Genomic DNA, 11,561 nt, shown 5'->3' with positions numbered 1-11,561 from the left:
CCCTAGTAATTTTCTGTGTGTTTGTGTCCATGAGGAAACCAGTGTCACTTCAAGGAAGGTCACACACTCTGAAATCCCAACCAAGAGCTCAGACTGGTGAATTCTATGTTCTCACCTACCCCAAGAGTTTCCTTCCCTCCCAGGTGCCCAGACCTGAGGACAAGAGAAAGGAAGCTGATGAGGGGGTGGGGGGCAGGAGGCGGCCCTGGGCTGCTCTTTGTCTCTGAGAAATTCCTGTCAATAGAGAGATGGTGGGCCCCAGAGCACATACCCACAATGGCTCTGTAGGCCTCTGAGACTCTGAAGAGAGCCCTTCCCTGATTATGTCCAGCATCCACTCATCCCAGCTCTACCAGAAGCTGTCTCCCCTTCCCCTGGGGCCTACTGAATGCAAACCTCCAAGTACCTCTTTGAGAGGTTCCCCAGGAGGGAGGCTGGAGCCTGGGCCCATCTGTTACACAGGCAAACACAATTCTACTGAAACCTACCCTAAGAAGAGTTCTAGTTCTGGGAGCCCTTCAGAGCCCACATCCCCTCTTAAAAACCCCAAAACCCAAGAGGACTCCCTTCTGTCCCAATCAATAAAGCAGGGTCCCTGGGCCTCTCCTCTTTAATGGGACTGTGTGCTCCGTATTCCCATCGGAGCTTCTTGGCTCCCTCAACTTCCTTCCGACTGGGAAAGCCTCCTCCTCTTCCTTTTTTTTCTCCTTTCTACCCTGGCTGGGGCCCAGGGTACTTTAGCCCCTTTAATCTCTTGATACCAAGGGCTAAGTCTCCAGTGGCAGGAACCCCAAAATTCAGATATAAATCAAGCTCTTCTCAAAAAAAAAAAAAAATGCCTGCCTAGATCTCTCCTACCTCTTCCTTCCCAGAGAATACATCCTCCTATTCCCCTTCCGCCCCTAGGTAGAGAGAGGGAGGACCGTCAGATGGGGCCAGGCCATGTGGGAAAGAAGGGAACAAATCTTGGGAGAGGGGCAAGAAGCTAGAGGTGGCTGCCCACCACCTTTTCCTTCCACAGGAGCCTGAGCATGCCACAGCACTCACCACTTATCATAAAGTTTTGAAAGTATTTGCTATCTGCCCCTTCTAAGGCAGGTGAAGACAGGGGTTCCTCCCTACATATCCTTGTACAGCCCATGTGAGCTTAGTCTGCAAATGCAGATGTGCAAGAATTACTGCATTTTAAAATGTTCTTTCAAAGAACTTGAATCCTACTCCAAACTCCTGCACCGGGTTGCTGGTAAGCAATTCAAAATCAGACACTCTTGAGATCCCATCTTCCAAGGGCTATGCAAAAGTCATAGAAACACCAGAGCACAAAGGACGCTTCTTACTTGCCCTCTACACCATCCTATCATTGGACATCAAACCTGTGAGTGCTGTGGCCCCTGTGGTTCCAGTGGGTATGACTCTCCAGGTCCTAGACTCCCAAACTGTTAGCTCTGAGCCACATTCAAGACAGAAATTCAGCTATGATTGTCTATGGATTTGGACCTGATTTCTCCAGACATCCTACAGAGCCCTCTACTCAGGTCTTGCCACTTACTTCATCACAGCCAAGGGTTCTGGTAGAACCCACTGCCTATGCTGGCTGGACCTACACACCAATCTCCTCAACAGTCTTAAAGAATTCTCTCCAAAACTCTCCCCATCCCCAGTTCCTCCAGGGCATAACCTCTTCCCAGGTTCACTTTAGACTTTTACAAAGGTAGAAGGGCCTTTGACATCAAGATGCCTCTGCTCTTAGTCCTGTTAAAACCCTTGCTTGCTCTAAAGAGAAAAAAAAATAAGCAGAACAAATAAAACATTTCACTAAACTATCCTGCCACACTTGCATGCCTGGTATTGCCTCAAGTCCTGCCCTGAGTAGACATGCAATATGTTATTTATTCCACCAGAGAATGCGTAGTCACTCTCCTTGTCTGCCTTCATCTTTGACAATGTTGTCCTGTTTTCTTCTTTCTGTAAGATGCATAATTCAAAAAAAAAAATCAAATAATACATATTATGGTTAAAATTTTTTTAAAGTACAAAAAGGCTTATTCTGAATAACCATTTCCTGCAACTTTTAATTCATAAGCTACTTCTTCTAGGAGTTAATACCATATCTAAATATTTTGTTCATATTTGTTTCTTGATTTACTTATGTTAAACTGCGTATCATAGAAAGTGGAGATTTAGCTCTCTTACCGACATTCCTCTCCTGTCACCCTATCCTCTAAATGTAGTCATATCACTATATTTAGATTGCGATCAGAATTTACATTATTATGACCGTATAAATTGTTCATTGCAGAGCAAAGTAGTGTACTATGCTTACTTTTCCTTTGTCACTCAGCTTTTTGTTTTTATTAAAAGTTCTTCTTGTTCTTCCGTTTAAAAATACCTCTATCTCGCCATTATCATGGCCTCAATATTTTTCAAATACTTCATCATATTAGGATTAAAGCCTAATTGTTCGTTTTCTTCAAGACATTTGTTTCTCGGTGGCAAATCAACACACCTGAGGGAAACTCTGCTGCCATGTTCTTGAAGACTTTTGCTTTAGAGCTATGGATTTCTCTAATAATAAGTTTCAATCCCATATTAAGAGAATAACTGAACTCCTGATCACCGGAGCAGCCGTAGGCAATTTCGATTCACCCCGCCCCCGCGCACGGTGTGACACTCTGCTAGGCTATGAGAGCCTGATTGTCCCGCTCCGCCTCCAGGGGGCAGCATCGTCGCTGCAGTCTCCCCGGCAAGCAGCAGGCTTCTGGGTTAATTTTCTTTTATCATTTTATTCATCTTTCTGGGATTTTTTTTTTTTGTCCTCAAAATGTGTCTCATGCTAGGCCAGAGGTATACATTTTCCTGTGTCCATTGATGAGCAAGACAAACTCGTTCTGAGCTCGTGTCTGGGGTAAAGCCCTTCATCCTCTAGTGCTGACCGTAGCGCCGGATGCACAGTCAGGCTCTCAATAAATCTCCGTTGAATAAAGAAACCTTTTCTTAGAGTTGCCACCGAAATAAGTGGTTTAGGAATCAATCGGATGCAGGTTATTTATGCTGCAAAGGAAGTGCCGGAGGTAATGCGAACTTCCTTCAGCCTTTAAAGCAAACATTATTTCATGTTTTCATCCTTGGGCGCCTTAGACTCAGAGTAAGTTGGAAATACTGGGGTTGGGGAGATAAATATCCGAGGACAAACATCATCCTTCGCCAGTACACGCGCCCCAGCCCGCCTGGTTCAGGAGCCAGAGTGGCGGGGATTGGGCAGCAGGGCCGCTGTGCTAAGCCTGGGATAATAGCCGTCCGGGGACTTCCAGGGTCCACGCTAGCCCCAGGTCCCCGGGGGTGCGGTCTCACCCACAGCCCAAGTCTCCACTCCGCCATCTGGGGCTGCGACCTTCAGCCTCAGAACTGGCGGGGTTCTGGAGCAGAGAGAGCTGGGGTCGTCCCAGACCTAGGGACTTTGGGCCCAAAGCCCTTCCCAGGCTGAGGAGCAGGATCTGTCGGAGAACACCGGACTCCTGCTAGCGCCCCCCTCCCCCGCCACCTCCGCTCCTCAGCCAGAGCGTCCCCACCCCAGCTAGGCCAAAGCTCCACCCATCTCCAGAGCCTCCCTTCCTAGGCTGGGGCGCCCTCTTCAGGCCTAGGAGGGGAAAGAGACACATCAGGCACACAGACGGACACAACCAAATATAGCAGGGCCTCAATAATGTCATATTCTTCCACGTCTTTTCTTTATAATGCTGATAGTGGCAGGGGTTGGGGGTATCAGTTCTGGCTGGGGCCACTGTCCGTGTAGAGTTCGCACATTCTCCCCATGTCTGCGTGGGTTACATACATACACACACACCAGTGACAGGCACAGCAGTCAGGCACAGTTCAGGATATGCACATTCATCCATTCAGCAAACATTTACCGAACATCTAGTCTAGGTTCTCTCCCCACAATCATTCACTCCTCTGTACCCCCATCACGGACTTCTCAGGCCCTCTCCTTCCCCAGTGGCTAAAGTGCCCTCCATCCACAATCTCTGACCCCTGGATCATGGATTTGGTCACACCAGGAAGCATGAAGTTGGGCTGGCTCCGTGCAGGAGGGTGGGAAGATATCTGTCCAGGGCTCACACTGAACCAGGAACCCCACAAAGGCAACTTGGCTAGGAAGAGGGTGAACTACTAGGTGAAGCATGTAGCACACTGAGGTCTCTGTACATGTGGTCAAAAACTGTTTCAAACCTACCTCCCTGGACTCCGATCCTCACATTCCATTGGATTGTCTAAATCCTAGTGACTAGGGAGTGGGAGCTTTAAACTATCCATCCATGGGGCCTGTCTCCTTTTTCTTTTTGCCATGATAGTGGGTACTATCATAACTCTCTGATGGCCCCTTCCTTCCCTGATTTCTCTTCATCTCCCTGCTCTGTCAATGTTAGAGAGCTCCAGGACTTAGAACTTGAACCTTTTCTATCTATACTCACTCCCTTGGAGATCTCATTGTCTTATGACTTTAAATACCATCCATATGCTCCTAAATTTGTATCTTCAGCTAGAATCTCTCCCCTGAAATCTACATTCACATTATCAACTGCCTGTTTGACATCTCCATTTGCATGTCCGAAATGCAGCTTCATCTTAAAAAGTCAAAACAAGGTTTCTCCCCTTCCCACAAACCCACTCCTCTACAGTCATCCACATCTTGGTAAATATAACTCCATCCATAGCATTGCTCAAGCCAAAAACATTGTTGTATTTCTGCCTCTTCTTTCTTTCACATACTATACTGAACCCTCCAGCAAAGCCCACTGGCTCTACCTTCAGAATATTTCCAGAATTTGACCACTTCTTACCAACTCCCACGTCCTTCCTGGATTATTGCAATTGCTTCCAACCTGGTCTCCAGTCTTCCATTCTTACACCACTTTTTTCTATTCTCCATCTGCCAGTCAGAGAGAGCTTTAGCTTTTAAAATATGTCAGATCACGTCACACCTCTGTTCAAAATTCTCCAAAGTTTCCCCATCTCACTCAGAGTAAAACATAAACCCTACAAGGTCCTACAAAGCCCTACACTGTCTAGGCCCCGTTATTACTTGACTGTATCTCTTATTGCTCTACTCTTTGCTCATTTCTTTCCCATAACATCGACCTCCTTTCTATTCATCAAATACACCTTTGCCTCAAGACCTTCACACTTGCTATTTTCTTTACCTAGAACATCTTCCCCTGATGTCTGCATGGCTCTCTCCCTCGCCATCTTCAGATCACCTCTCTGCTCAGATGTTATCAGAAAAGTCTTCCCTGACTGCCCTCCCAATACTCCCTATTGCTCTGGCCACCTTAATTTTCCTTATAGCACTTATTGCCGTCTGACATATATTTTTGTTTGCTTATTGCTTTTCTCCTTTATTAAAATAAAAACTCTGCAAGAGCAGGAATATCTATCTGTTTTCTTTTTCACTGCTGTATCCTAGTGCTAAGAACAGTGTCTGGAGCATAAGAGGCCCTTGATAAATATTTCTTGAATAAATGTGATACAAATCTCTTTTTTATTACTTCATTATTTCACTCTTTCCTGCCAATTCTCAGGACCTTTCGCAACAGGGATTCCAGGCAGAAAATATTAAAATTTAATTGAAACTTTTATGTCAGCTCTGTGCTACACTCTTGTATCATTCGGGATTTAGGAGGAAAACAAAAGGCATGCTCAAAAAGGTTTCAGGAAAAAAATTTAGTGAAGGGATCATTAACAGAGGTGAAGGCAAGGTTGTGGTAAACGGCCACTGCATATGATTGGTATAGTTCTCAAACTCGGGCCATCTCTCCTTCCTGACAAAGTAGGCGTTGAATGTACTGCCTGAAGTTCCGCTCACTGAAAGGACTTCCCTTCACCACTATCTTTCAGGGCCACCCCTGAATGTAAGCAACTGTTTACTTCTAAGTGATGCCAACAGACCTTAGAGACCCAACTTAAAATCAAGACCATGCATTGTCTCCCTCTGTTGACTGTTTGTAGAAAACTTCTCCATGAAGGCCTAAGTGTGATCAGAAGAAGAAAACAATACAAATAGGAACCTGAGCCACTTCCCATGCTTTTACTCATACTTCTGAAACTCCTAAGGCCTGGTCTCCTATGTACAATGTCCGTTCAACAATGGAATGCTGCCGTGCACATCTAAGTATGATTTGCTATAGATAAATAATTCCATTAGGTTACACTGTCACTGGGTGATACATAGTCTGAGTTTTAGACCAGGGCCCAGTGGCAAATCAGAAGCTGCTTTTCATATAAGAAATAAGGGTCTTTGCTGTAATTCTCCTATTTGGGCTTCTACAGCATCCTTTCTCTACCACAGACAATCTAAAGTTCACTGGATTTATAAGTCATAAGGCTGAAGCAGCGGGACAACTTATCCTGGCACCTAGACCTGCTGCAGACTCCTTCCTTGTTCTGGGCCTCATTCAAAACTGTCAGCTTTATGCCTTACTCAGTAAATATTTGGCAGCAGCACGCCTAAATATGGTATATGTTGCTCCAAAATCCAAACTACCCTTTAAGCATTGTGCCTCCTTCTTCATGGTAAAGGTGCAATATGCCCCAAACCACTGTTTTTCAGTCCACCCTATCCCCAATAGCCTAGAAATTACACCTATCTAACAGGATGCTGATTTTTTGTAGGATTTCTTTCTTTCTCTCCTTCCCTCTGACATTCATGGGTCTGTCTAAGGCATTTAGGGTGATTGCTATTTCTTGTGCACCAGTAAACATAATGTCATCAGTTTAAGGAACCAATTTGATATTCCGTGGGATATCAAGATTGTCTTATGATAATCAGAGCAGGAAAGTTGCCATATCCTTGAGGTAAAACAGTGCAAGTATATTGCTGTCATTCCAGTTGAAAAGGAACTGATTTTGGTGGTCTTTAATTGATGGTATAGAAAGAAGGAACATGCTAGATTATTAGCTGTAATATGTTATACCAAGAGCTATGGCATGTTTTAAATCTTTGAAGGTGCTCTAATCTATGCAACTTCTCTAACAATGTAGCATTCCTTTAAGTGTACTATTGTTGGAGAGAACGTAGTGGGGCAGGCACAGTTCAAAGGACTTCCACTTGGCCCTTCCTACCATAATTTCCTTACTCTATGGTCAAGGAACCATTTTGGAGATTTTGTTAATTATTAGATACACCTATTCCCACTATGCATTCTGCAACTAGAAAAATAACCACCAGACAGGTCTTCGAGACTCATTGTGAGATGGATCTGAACCAAGATCCTTCTTCACTGAACCTCCATAAATCCTCACTCTGACTGGTGGACCACAATGGGTTGTTGAGTCCCCAAGACTAGTATTATCAAAATACAGTATCTAATAACTCCCCCAAAGGTCTGACTATTTCCTGTTTCCATTCACAGTTACCCTGGCAAATGGCTACTGACTTTCTGGTGAAAGGCGTGGAGCAGTTGTTCTCAGTTTAGCATATATCAGAATCACTGGAAAGGCTTGTTAAAACACAGATTGTCAGGCTTTCCCAGAGTTTCTGATTCAGTGGAGTTGAGGCAGAGCCCAAGAATTTGCATTTCTGACAAGTTCCCAGATAATGCTACTGGTCCAGGGACCACACTTTGAGAACCTCTGAGCAGAAGAAAGATTTATAGAAAGAAACTCAAAACTTCCCACCCCCATCTACCCTATCAAGGGGCTTCTGGTCTGGGGAACTGACTTAAATTGAAGAACTGGGTAAAAGCCTGTAAATCTCTGATACAATTTGGATCAAGTTTCTCCCCACCAGACCTAGAAATTTTCCACTTCTATGGGTCAAGTAGCACATCAGTAAGCTGTCCATCTATTTCATTTCTAGGAACACTATAATCAATTAGCTACCACCAGCAATCCCTGTGGGCAAAGCATGTTGATTACCACTTGTCCTTGCAGCTTATATAGTAATTTCTTTCACCTTATTGTTCATGGTTAGGTGCCAACATCTGGCCTCTACCACTCAAGAATTCCATTATTCCTCTTAAAATAAGATTGCCCACAGTGATTCACCTCCGCAGCACTAACTCCTCGCTGGTTCGTCCTTCACACACACTCATACCCAGCTCCAGATGGCGGCAGCAGTGGCAGTGGCTAGAGACTCCGACTCCCGAATGCGGACACGTTCTCCATGGAAGATCTGGTGCAGAAGGTGTGGGGCCATGGCACCGCTGGTGGGGACCTCTGGGAAGGAGAGGACGAGGACAAGGATATCAAAGATAACTAGATGATGATGATGATGAAAAAAAAGAGAGGAAGCAGAAGTAAAACCAGAAGTCAAAATCTCAGAAAAGAAAAAAAAAAAAAAAGACAAAGGAGAAAGAACAGCGACTGAAGAAAAGGCAAGAATAAATTAAAAAGATGTTAGAAGAACCTAAAGTATTAATTAGCCAATAAACTGTAGCCAAAGAAATTACAGGAAGAATGAGACCTCAGATTAGCAAAAGAAACTTTTTGTGTTACTAACATAGTTTATGGCATAGATGTTTAAACCCATCTATTTTCAGGAGATGACTTCACAGAGTTTGGAAAGTTACTAAAAGATAAAATTACACAATCCCAAAAGTCACTATACTGTGCCAGTTTTTTGGAAGCCTTAGTTTGAGATTGTATGTCATTGGAAATTGATGACTTGAAAAAGATTACCAGTTTATTGATTGTGCTTTGTAGTGAAAACCAGAAGCAAAAAAAAGCAAAGACAAAAAGAAGAAGAAAGGTGTGGTTCCTGGAGGGGGATTAAAGGCCCCCATGAAAGATGATCTGGCAGATTATGGCACTTATGATGAAGGATATGTACAAGACTATGAAGATTTCATGTGACATTTTATCTTCTCCTGGTGTCTTCTTTCTGTTGCCCACAATCCCTTCAATATGTAACACAACTTCCCTTCCTTTCAGTTCTGCCAAATGCTACAATCAGAAGTACAGTATCTTTTGTGCTGGTTATTTAACCCCTCGACACTTAGATGCTAATATGCAAATAAGGGAACTTGGATCCTGCTGCTAAGAGGTTAAAATTGGGAACCTCAGTTGCTACTAAATCATAATTTTTTTAAAAAGAAAAAGAAATAAGATTGTCCAGTCCCAAGAGGGCATCTCCCGTTCTCATGTCTACCTACTAAAGAAGCCACTGACAGGGCTTTTCAAAGAAGCTAGAACACCAATGCAATTCATATTGCCATGGAGAAGAAAGTGTCTTTCTGGACCCTTTGGAGGTATCCAGTTAGTGGCTGCACATAATGGGTGCACCTTGACATTTCCATCTCTCTAACCTTTGCACTTCTTCCTTGATTTTGCTACTCAAAATGTCAACTAAGGATTGGCTGCATCAGCATCACTAAGTTTTTTAGAAATGCAACATCTTGAGCTTTACCCCAGATCTACTGACTCAGAATTTACAGTTTAGCAAGATTTCTGGGTGAATCGTATGCACCTCAAAGTTTAAGGACTGCTGTTCCACAATGTGTCAGTAAGGTTCTAGCATCTCAATATCATTGATCATAAGCCACTGTTGAGTCCAGGCTTCCAGTAACCAATCCGAAAGACTATTAACACCACTCCAAGTGTTCAGCTAATACAATAATACTCAGATCCTAGGTGAGGGCACCCACATCAATAAATTTGTCCTCACCAGTCCCCAGGATTTTCTCAATAAGGTTGACAAGTTTCTGCAATTCCTTCAGTGCATATGCTCCTGTTCTTGGAGCACACCTATCCTATCTAGGCATGTTAGAATCAAACTCTCACTATGAATGTGGAAACTATGAGTGGTCAGGATAGCTACTGAAGAGAAAATGCATGCTCTTTACCAGGGAACTATTAAAAACTTTTTAATGGAAGGGAAGGCTATATCATTCATGGTTTGCAGGGGGAGGGAGACAGGGAGAGTTCTGCTAGCAAAGAAGATTCAAGGGGATTTGAAAGTTCAAATTCCCAGCTAGGTTCATCTCTGCCCAAATATCCCCATACCAAGTCTCAGAGTCCTACTCCCTCCCAACAGTACCCTTATTCTAGCGTAAGAGATATGGTGGGGTTGGATATTTACCTGATGTTGTAACTCTACAACTCCATAAAATCAGGTCTCGAGCTTGAACCTTAGCCATATCTGCCAACTGGTCATGTAAAATAAAGATTCCTTAAGAATTCCATAGAGATTATCTGGATCTCTACCCATGCCTTGAATTAGAAGTTCATGATCTTAACCTTCTTTTTCTTGTGTATTTTGGCTAGCACAATCAGAAACAGGCAGCCCACCCAACAATATACATAATCACCATTTGTAGCCCGAGCAGTTAAGTTCCTCAGAAGTCTTATTTCCTAATGTTTTCCCTCCACCAAAATTTCACCCTAACCTTATTGGAGAAAGATCAGTGGAAAGATGGATAAGTAAATTAACTGACATATCTGAGTGAAATGATAGCATAACAGCTCTTTGAGGAAGACGCGGTAGCAGCTTCAGTTGAGCTTCGTTCTGCTCGCTGTTGCTCCTGACTCACCACTGTTCGCTCTCGAGGAGAAACGAGTTGGTCAGGAAGCTGCGCCGCAGCCACGGCTTTTAAAGATACCGGAAAGACACCTGTGGAACCAGAGGTGGCAGTTCACCGAATTATTACTCTGAGCAGCCGCAAGGTAATATCTTTGGAGAAGGTGTGTGCTGACTTGATCAGAGGTACAAAGGACAAGAATCTCAAAGTGAAAGGACCAGTTCGGATGCCTACCAAGACTCTGAGAATTACTACAAGAAAAAATCCCTGTGGAAAAGGTTCTAAGACTTGGGATCTTTTTCAGATGAGGATCCACAAGCGACTCACTAACTTGCACCGTCCCTCTGAGATTGTTAAGCAGATTACTTCCATCAGTATTGAACCAAAAGTCGAGGTTGAAGTCACCATTGCAGATGCTTAAATAAGCCTTTTTAATAAATTTACTATCAGTTGCTTAAAAAAAAAAATAGCATAATAATAATGGTTTGTATTTAATAAATGTTTGTTATGTGCCAGCTTAAACTAGGGTCTTTTCTCAGATTATCTCATTTAATCTTAAGAAATAGGTCTAAGTTCAGACATCAGAAACATGACTCAGTGAGAGATGTCCCCAGATCTCTCCCCTCGAAACAATAAGATGAACATCTAAAACTCAACAAAAACACCCAAACTGCACATCAGCATGCATGGACAGGTCAGAACCCCGGGTGTCAGGGTGTCGGGTGGTGGGCTGGGAGAAACAAAGAAGCTGCCTCTGGTAGCTGGAGCTCCCTGTAGGAGGAGGGGTAGGGGAGAAGGTGCGGCAAGTTCCCTGAACAGCGCTGTCTGGGAGTGCTGTGAGCTCCATGTGGCCGGCAGCAGTGCCCAGTCATCAGGGCAAAAGGCAGAGAAGTGGGGTCAGCAGAGAAACATTTGATTTTTACCAGCCCCGGTTGAAAAACCAAGGCTGAGCCGCAGAGGGCCTTTCCCAACCCAGAGGGCCTCTCTCCCAATATCCTCCAAGACCAAACACCACAGAGCCCCAGGGGAATTTGAGCAAACGCTACC

The 11,561-nt window shown here is 44.0% G+C and overlaps 2 pseudogenes; both read left to right on the top strand.

Moving 5' to 3' along the window:
- Nucleotides 1–8,102: 8,102 nt before the first annotated feature.
- LOC105306441 lies at nucleotides 8,103–9,079 on the top strand (annotated as a pseudogene).
- Nucleotides 9,080–10,521: 1,442 nt separating this feature from the next.
- On the top strand, nucleotides 10,522–10,966 carry LOC105306480 (annotated as a pseudogene).
- Nucleotides 10,967–11,561: the final 595 nt, after the last annotated feature.

The sequence above is a fragment of the Pteropus vampyrus genome, unplaced genomic scaffold (assembly GCF_000151845.1).
Source record: "Pteropus vampyrus isolate Shadow unplaced genomic scaffold, Pvam_2.0 Scaffold436, whole genome shotgun sequence".
Lineage (NCBI taxonomy): Eukaryota > Metazoa > Chordata > Mammalia > Chiroptera > Pteropodidae > Pteropus > Pteropus vampyrus.
The sequence above is the reverse complement of the archived record's forward strand: the minus strand, read 5'-3'. Positions and strand labels throughout refer to the sequence as shown.